The following is a 7,290-nucleotide window of genomic DNA, read 5'->3' as shown; positions in this document are numbered from 1 at the left end:
ATAACATCAAACATGATCAAAGCCATGTGATGACAATAGCATTCCAATGAAACAATACATAAAGAAAATAGCCATCCACAGACTTCGTTCCAACATCTGCAGGACTGTTTTTCTCTTCAGCCAGTTTTCTTCACTGACCTGAAATGAAATAGTCATACAATTAAAAAAAGAAAACTCAACCTCAAACTCCAAATAGATGTCACAGTCTGGCATTACCAATTTAACTTCCAAAGAGTCACATGCATTGCATTCACATTATACACAGAGAGATTCTGTACTTCCCAACAGTTACATTTCTCCCACCACAATTTCAGAAGTTATTTATTTTTTTAACTCTCATTATAATTACATATATAATTGATATCACCATTTGCTTTCACTGTCCTATACTGTAGGCCTATGTGTCTTCGCTTAGGTTACACACATGGACAGATGTGTTGGCCTTCAGCTCTGTAAAGTAGTAGTTCGGTGTTCACCTCACCATCGAAAATCCAGACTATGTATGAGCCTTTACACAGCTATTGATGAACAATATAAACAGTTTACAGGGCATCACCATGTTCATAGAACCTTATAATTGGTCAGTGTGGATGCTCAAACATTATGGTTTATGAAACATGCATGGCAGATATCTCTCTCTTCTGTGGTTTAGTTTTACCAGCATTCACCACCGATCACTCACTGCTACACTGAATCAAATAGAGTTTAGATCCTTTCAATAATGGTACTATTAAAGGTACCAGTATTTGGTTGTCATAACAACCACTGACAATGGAGAAGTACGTTGGCTAACACTTAAATGACATGGCAAGATGCTAATCAAAGTGACACATGAGGTCTTGAGGAAACGGCTAGTTATGTTATGAGCAGTATTAGCTCTGCATGCTGTTCTATATGTAGACGGAATCTTACCCAGAGATGTCCCTGCTTTGACCAGAGAATAAACTGCATCTCCATCACTCTGCTCTGGAGCTGCTGATGAATGTCAATGGACAATACACACAAATATTAACATAAATTACAAGTAGAGCACATCCACAATGTTGATTCAAGCCGTTTCAATCTTTTTTATATATATATTTTTTATCCCACGATTTTGTAACCCATTTTTCACCCATTTTCAATCTTTAACCATATGAATATGTCTAGCTGTAGTTTTAGTATTTTCTCATTATGTTTCAAAGTAACAGATGCATTGTAGAGCTATATACAACTCCTAGTATATAGTGTATATTGACAGTGCATGTAGGTACATTTCACGTACCCTTCTTATTCTTGTCTTGGTAGTTAACCTGGGCGTACGTCACATCTGCTGCTACAAAACACAGGTCAGAGCAATAAAGTATTAAAACCCGTTTGGAACTTGTATTTGATATATTGAATTAAGATCAATTCACAATACACGACTAGCTGCTTCTTTCAAAGTTACTATTTAAGTTATCTGAAGTGTAGTTCAAATGTACACACTATGTTGGAGGTAAATATTATTAACATTTGGTGACCCTTGATAAGTTACACCAAAACATAATGTAATACATGTCGGATATTCATATGAACAATTTACTGATAGGAACTGAAGGCCTAAAAGTACCTGTGTGTGATCCAGCCTTCACTTCAGAATACACAGAACTCTCAGATGGATCAGCGGGTTTCTCTGTGGAAGAAACTCTCTGTTAGGAACACTTGTATTTAATGTATATGTTTAATAACTACTTAGAAATGATTTTACACTGTTATGAAGACACCCCATGTTATGACAATGTAGTAGTTGAGCTCATTCATTTAAGGCTATGGGAGACCAAAACAATACGACAATTTATTGTCTTAATGGATTATCATGTTGACATCATAACACACATGCACGCACACTTTACCTTTACTTTATTTGTTTATTTTTACGAGACAAAGGATATTAATTGGACTGAACACGCAAGAACGCACGCACACACGCAGACAGACAGACAGTCAGTAGTGGTTGTTAAATACAATCACCACTATACAGTCCATAACCTTAAACGATGTTTGTTTGCTCACCATTATTTCTCTTGCCCATATGTTTGAGTTCAATCTCTGAATATGTCACATCACTGGACTCAGCGGCAGCCTCGTCTGAAACAAAGAAATATGTAAATTCATATAATCTACACCCAAGTAAACTCTGTGATGATATAAAATCTAACAGCTTCCGCTCATCTAAATAATAAGATACATGTGCTACGTACTGTACACGTATACATTGTGGCTTGAGATCCTTAAATGTGACTGTTTCATAGACCTTGTTTGGTTTATATTGATGTTCAGATGAGATGAGAACAATTTAAATGTAAATATTCCTTTTGCTTGTGTGTTTGATTCATCAAATCAAATCAAAATCAAATCAAACTTTTTTTATAAAGCACATTTACAAAGACCAAGGGTCAACCAACGTCCTGTACAGGATCAAATAAAGGAAGAATAAGACAAAAATAGAATGGTATAACAACACAAACAAAAGAAAAGAACAAGAGTTAAAAGCCATGGAGGGAAAAAAATAGTTTTAAGGGAGGACTTGAAAGCTCCTAGGGAGCGAGCAGACCTAATCCACAGGGGCAGACTGTTGCAGAGCCACTGAGAAAGCACCTCTAGACCTGTACTTAGTGAGGGCATAGTCAGAAGCAGTTGGTCAGCTGACCTTCATGACCTGGCTGGGGTGTATGGATTTAGGAGTGATAGATACTGGGGAGCGAGCCCCTTTAGGGCTTTAAGAAATAGTAGTAGTAGTAATAAGTATAGTGTGTTGTTTGGTTGTAATTGTTCCCACTTCCCAGTGTGTTCACTCACTGCACTAGCAGCGCTGACAGTTGCGATTGCATCATTGTATAGCCTATATGCTGCTTTCCAGTTATACCTTAAAGCAAAAAAAATGTTTAATCAAGCAAGCTGCTTTTGTGTCTTTTCTACTTGGCTGTGTATGCTGTTCATGCTTTGAAGTCCGATAATACACAGTGAAAAAAAAAATATATATATATATATATATATATATATATATATTAAAATTATGACGTCATGAACGGGGCCTCCCGATCCTTAAGGCCGCCCCTGGTCAGTAGTGGTTAAATACAATCACCACTATACAGTCCATAACCTTAAACGATGTTTGTTTGCTCCGTTGCTCACCATTATTTCTCTTGCCCATATGTTTGAGTTCAAGCTTTGAATATGTCACATCACTGGACTCAGCGGCAGCCTCGTCTGAAACAGAGAAATATGTAAATTCACATCATCTCTACACCTGAGTAAACTCTGTGATGATATAAAATCTAACAGTGTCCGCTCATCTAAATAATAATGTGATACATGTGCTACGTACTGTACATGTTTACATTGTGGCTTGAGATCCTTAAATTTGACTGTTTCATAGACGTTTATATTGCTGTCCAGATGAGTTGGTTGAAACCATCTGTAAATATTCCATTTGCCTGTGCGTTTGTTTCATCAAATCAAATCAAAATCAAATCAAACTTTATTTTTTTAAAAGCACATTTACAAAGACCAAGGGTCAACCAACGTCCTGTACAGGATCAAATAAAGGAAGAATAAGACAAAAATAGAATGGTATAACAACACAAACAAAAGAAAAGAAAAGAACAAGAGTTAAAAGCCATGGAGGGAAAGAAATAGTTTTAAGAGAGGACTTGAAAGCTCCTAGGGAGCGAGCAGACCTAATCCACAGGGGCAGACTGTTCCAGAGCCACTGAGAAAGCACCTCTAGACCTGTACTTAGCTGAGGGCATAGTCAAAGCAGTTGGTCAGCTGACCTTCATGACCTGGCTGGGGTGTATGGATTTAGGAGTGATAGATACTGGGGAGCGAGCCCCTTTAGGGCTTTAAAAACAAATAATAAAATCTAACAGGTAGCCAGTGGAGTGAGGCGAGGACTGGGGTAATTGTTTGTTTGTTTGTTTGTTTGTTTGATTGATTGATTGATTGATTGATTGGCTTACAATGCTGAAGTGGGGAATGGCCGTCTGTACTTCCTTGCCGATTGGTCCTCTGGTCCGCTGCTGAGTGCTGATTGGTTCCCTGGAACCTGACGGATCTATTTCCAGGTAAATATTTAGCATCATCAAGTAGTGAATAAGATGTGCTGTGATCGTGTCAAGTAGGCTACACACAGATCACCCCCTCATAGTTGGGTGGTTGAATAAGAATCCATTTATTCTATACACATTGCTAGTCCTACACCTATTCTCATAATTATCAGTATCAGGGACAGACAAACTGCACCAGTGTATCATTTTCTCCTGGGTTCATCTATGGGTGTTTTCTTGGTTTGATGGTGGATTTAGACTAATTCTGGTGCTGGTTAGCAAACATTGACATTTTCATATATTATCTTGTGCCATTCCCATTAGCCATCAGCGTTAGCTTGGCCCATCTCTATCTTTGTACACACAAGCTTGTCATGCCAACTATAATTTGCTACTATTAACAGTGGCGTGCACAGACATTTAGAGGGACAAGTGAAAAAAGGGCACCTTGTGCAGCGAGTGGAACCGGCCGGTTGCCTTAAAAGTGTGAGATTTATAGATTTTGGGGCATAAATAATACAATTATTATAAGCTTTTTTTATCAAGAATTGATCAATGGTCCACATACTGTACATTGTACAGTATGTACAGTGTACTTGAAAAATACTGTACAGTATTTTTCAAAAGGGCACATTGTTGTCCAGAGGGCAAGGGCAGGTGGTGCTCTAGCACCACCTGCCATACCAAACACTATAAAATAGGACAATGTCTATCCCTGCTTGGCAGTTGGCGTCAAGGGTTGGTTTGGGGGCAACGTTCCTATGGCATACCGGTATGGATCAAGGGTTGGTTTGGGGGCAACGTTCCTATGGCATACCGGTGTGCATCATGTCCAAGGGTTGGTTTGGGGTAACGTTCCTATGGCATACCGGTGTGCATCATGTCCAGGGTTGGTCTGGGGTAACGTTCCTATGGCATACCGGTGTGCATCATGTCCAGGGTTGGTTTGGGGTAACGTTCCTATGGCATACCGGTTGGTTTGGGGTAACGTTCCTATGGCATACCGGTTGGTTTGGGGTAACGTTCCTATGGCATACCGGTTGGTTTGGGGTAACGTTCCTATGGCATACCGGTTGGTTTGGGATAACGTTCCTATGGCATACCGGTGGGGGTAACGTTCCTATGGCATACCGGTGGGGGTAACGTTCCTATGGCATACCGGTGGGGGTAACGTTCCTATGGCATACCGGTGGGGGTAACGTTCCTATGGCATACCGGTGGGGGTAACGTTCCTATGGCATACCGGTGTGGTTTGGGGTAACGTTCCTATGGCATACCGGTGTGGTTTGGGGTAACGTTCCTATGGCATACCGGTATGGATCATGTCCAGGGGAGGTAGAACAGGTGTGTACATCAAGCCACCTCACGCTATACAAACACAGGAGATATGATCCTGAACTACAGTATGGGCCACTGTTGTTTCCCAAGGCTATACTTACTTATCAACGTCTTGTAAAACTCTGTAGAAAATGTAAGAGCTTCCAGTTGATTAAGGATGAGCTTCAAGTTGACTAAGGATATTAATTATCGGGAACAGTCCTATACAAACATACTGTAGTACCTACCTGACACAACATGGATCTGTAAAAAATAAAAATAAAATATGTTAATAGTGTTTTACACTGAAAACCTGCCTTCGGTGTGACAACATAATAGGGAGTTTATTTACAGATAAACTCTGTTTGAGTGGTTCTCACCTTTAGATGTTCTGTATCGATACAGCAGCAGCAGAAGGACGGTCAGTAGAAGAATCACAACAAGTCCTACACTCAACCACATTACATGTTGAGAACTCTCTTCCACTGGTAGGCCTACAGTCACTGGAGGTAGAGTAGATCCAGTCATTGGAGGTAGAGTAGATCCAGTCACTGGAGGTAGAGTAGATCCAGTCACTGGAGGTAGAGTAGATCCAGTCACTGGAGGTAGAGTAGATCCAGTCACTGGAGTTTGAGTAGATCCAGTCATTGAAGGTTGAGATCCAGTCACTGCAGGTTGAGTAGATCCAGTCATTGAAGGTTGAGATCCAGTCACTGCAGGTTGAGTAGATCCAGTCATTGAAGGTTGAACAGATGAACAATTAATACAAAAAGAAAGTAAAACATAAATGAGTTCACAGTATACCTCTCACTGCCATCCAGCTCTGTGGTGACATACAGATAAACGTGCCATATATGGATTGTGTCTTGAGTGTACAGGGTTTGAGGAGGTCACATCAACATATGGAATGAATTCTGTATTGTAAACTTTTCATAGTAAACTCCGAACTACAGTAGCAGTAATATGCATTTATTAAGTGCATCCTATATTAAAATGGGCTAATGGGAGGGCCGTTTGGCAGGCGGGTGAACCACGGCCACATCACCCTGTCTCAGACATAACCATAAACAAAGCTGATACACCCATATAGTAGTAGGCATGTCATATTACTCAACCATAGACAAACCAGAGGTGGTGCGACGTAGGTGTGACCCAACTCTAGACATGAGGGCCGCATGGCGGCCTGCAGAGCCTCTAGTATCATATTTACCTTCACAAACAACACCAGCATCTTCACTGTGATCACAGACAAAGGCTCCAAACAAATAAGAATGTCTGCACAGTGAGAGACTTGATTCACGGCCGGAACAGTCGATCGTATGCATCCAGATGGACCCAACTCCCGCCGGTCCGTAGAATGCATTGCTCTTTGCTGACAGAGCCTGTCCACAGCCTAACTGTCTACACACTACCTGGGCATCATTCAGATCCAACACATCATCACACACTGTCCACCAACTGCCTCCATGGTAGATCTCTACTCTACCAGCACAGGCATCTGGTCCGTTGACCAGCCTCACTTGATGATCAACTGAGTGAAAAAAAATCATAAAACATGAAACTTAGCGTTATTAGAAGAACAACTGAAATGGATTGTGTAAAATGTCATAAATGCCTTAAATACTATTTGTTTTCCCCCTCTTTTTTAAAAATCAACACTTTTTTTCCATAATTCCTAGTTCCAACTAGGCTATAACTAACTATAATAGCAGTGATAATAACAAAGAGATAGCTTAATTTTCCTTTTTGTGCCATTTTTACCAACTCCATCACCAGGGCAGAAATGTTACTGTTGTACATTGCATTTGAACATTGCACGTGCTTTTCTTTTTCTTTTCTTTTTTGGTAATTTGCAGAAACATACGGTGACAAGGCTGTTTTTCACATGACCCTGAAACAAGGA

At 40.2% G+C, this 7,290-nt stretch overlaps 1 long non-coding RNA gene across 1 annotated transcript in view; it reads right to left on the bottom strand.

The window, feature by feature from the left end:
* Positions 1–910: 910 nt before the first annotated feature.
* LOC310868860 overlaps positions 911–7,290 on the bottom strand; it is a 70,203-nt gene continuing 63,823 nt past the window's right edge. The window contains exon 4 of the long non-coding RNA XR_014570108.1: positions 911–975. This is a non-coding gene — a long non-coding RNA (uncharacterized lncRNA). The remainder of the gene's footprint in view (positions 976–7,290) is intronic.

This window comes from Protomyctophum parallelum, assembly GCF_964188405.1.
Source record: "Protomyctophum parallelum genome assembly, chromosome: 1".
NCBI classification, from domain to species: domain Eukaryota; kingdom Metazoa; phylum Chordata; class Actinopteri; order Myctophiformes; family Myctophidae; genus Protomyctophum; species Protomyctophum parallelum.
This window is presented reverse-complemented; position numbering and strand designations above follow the sequence as displayed.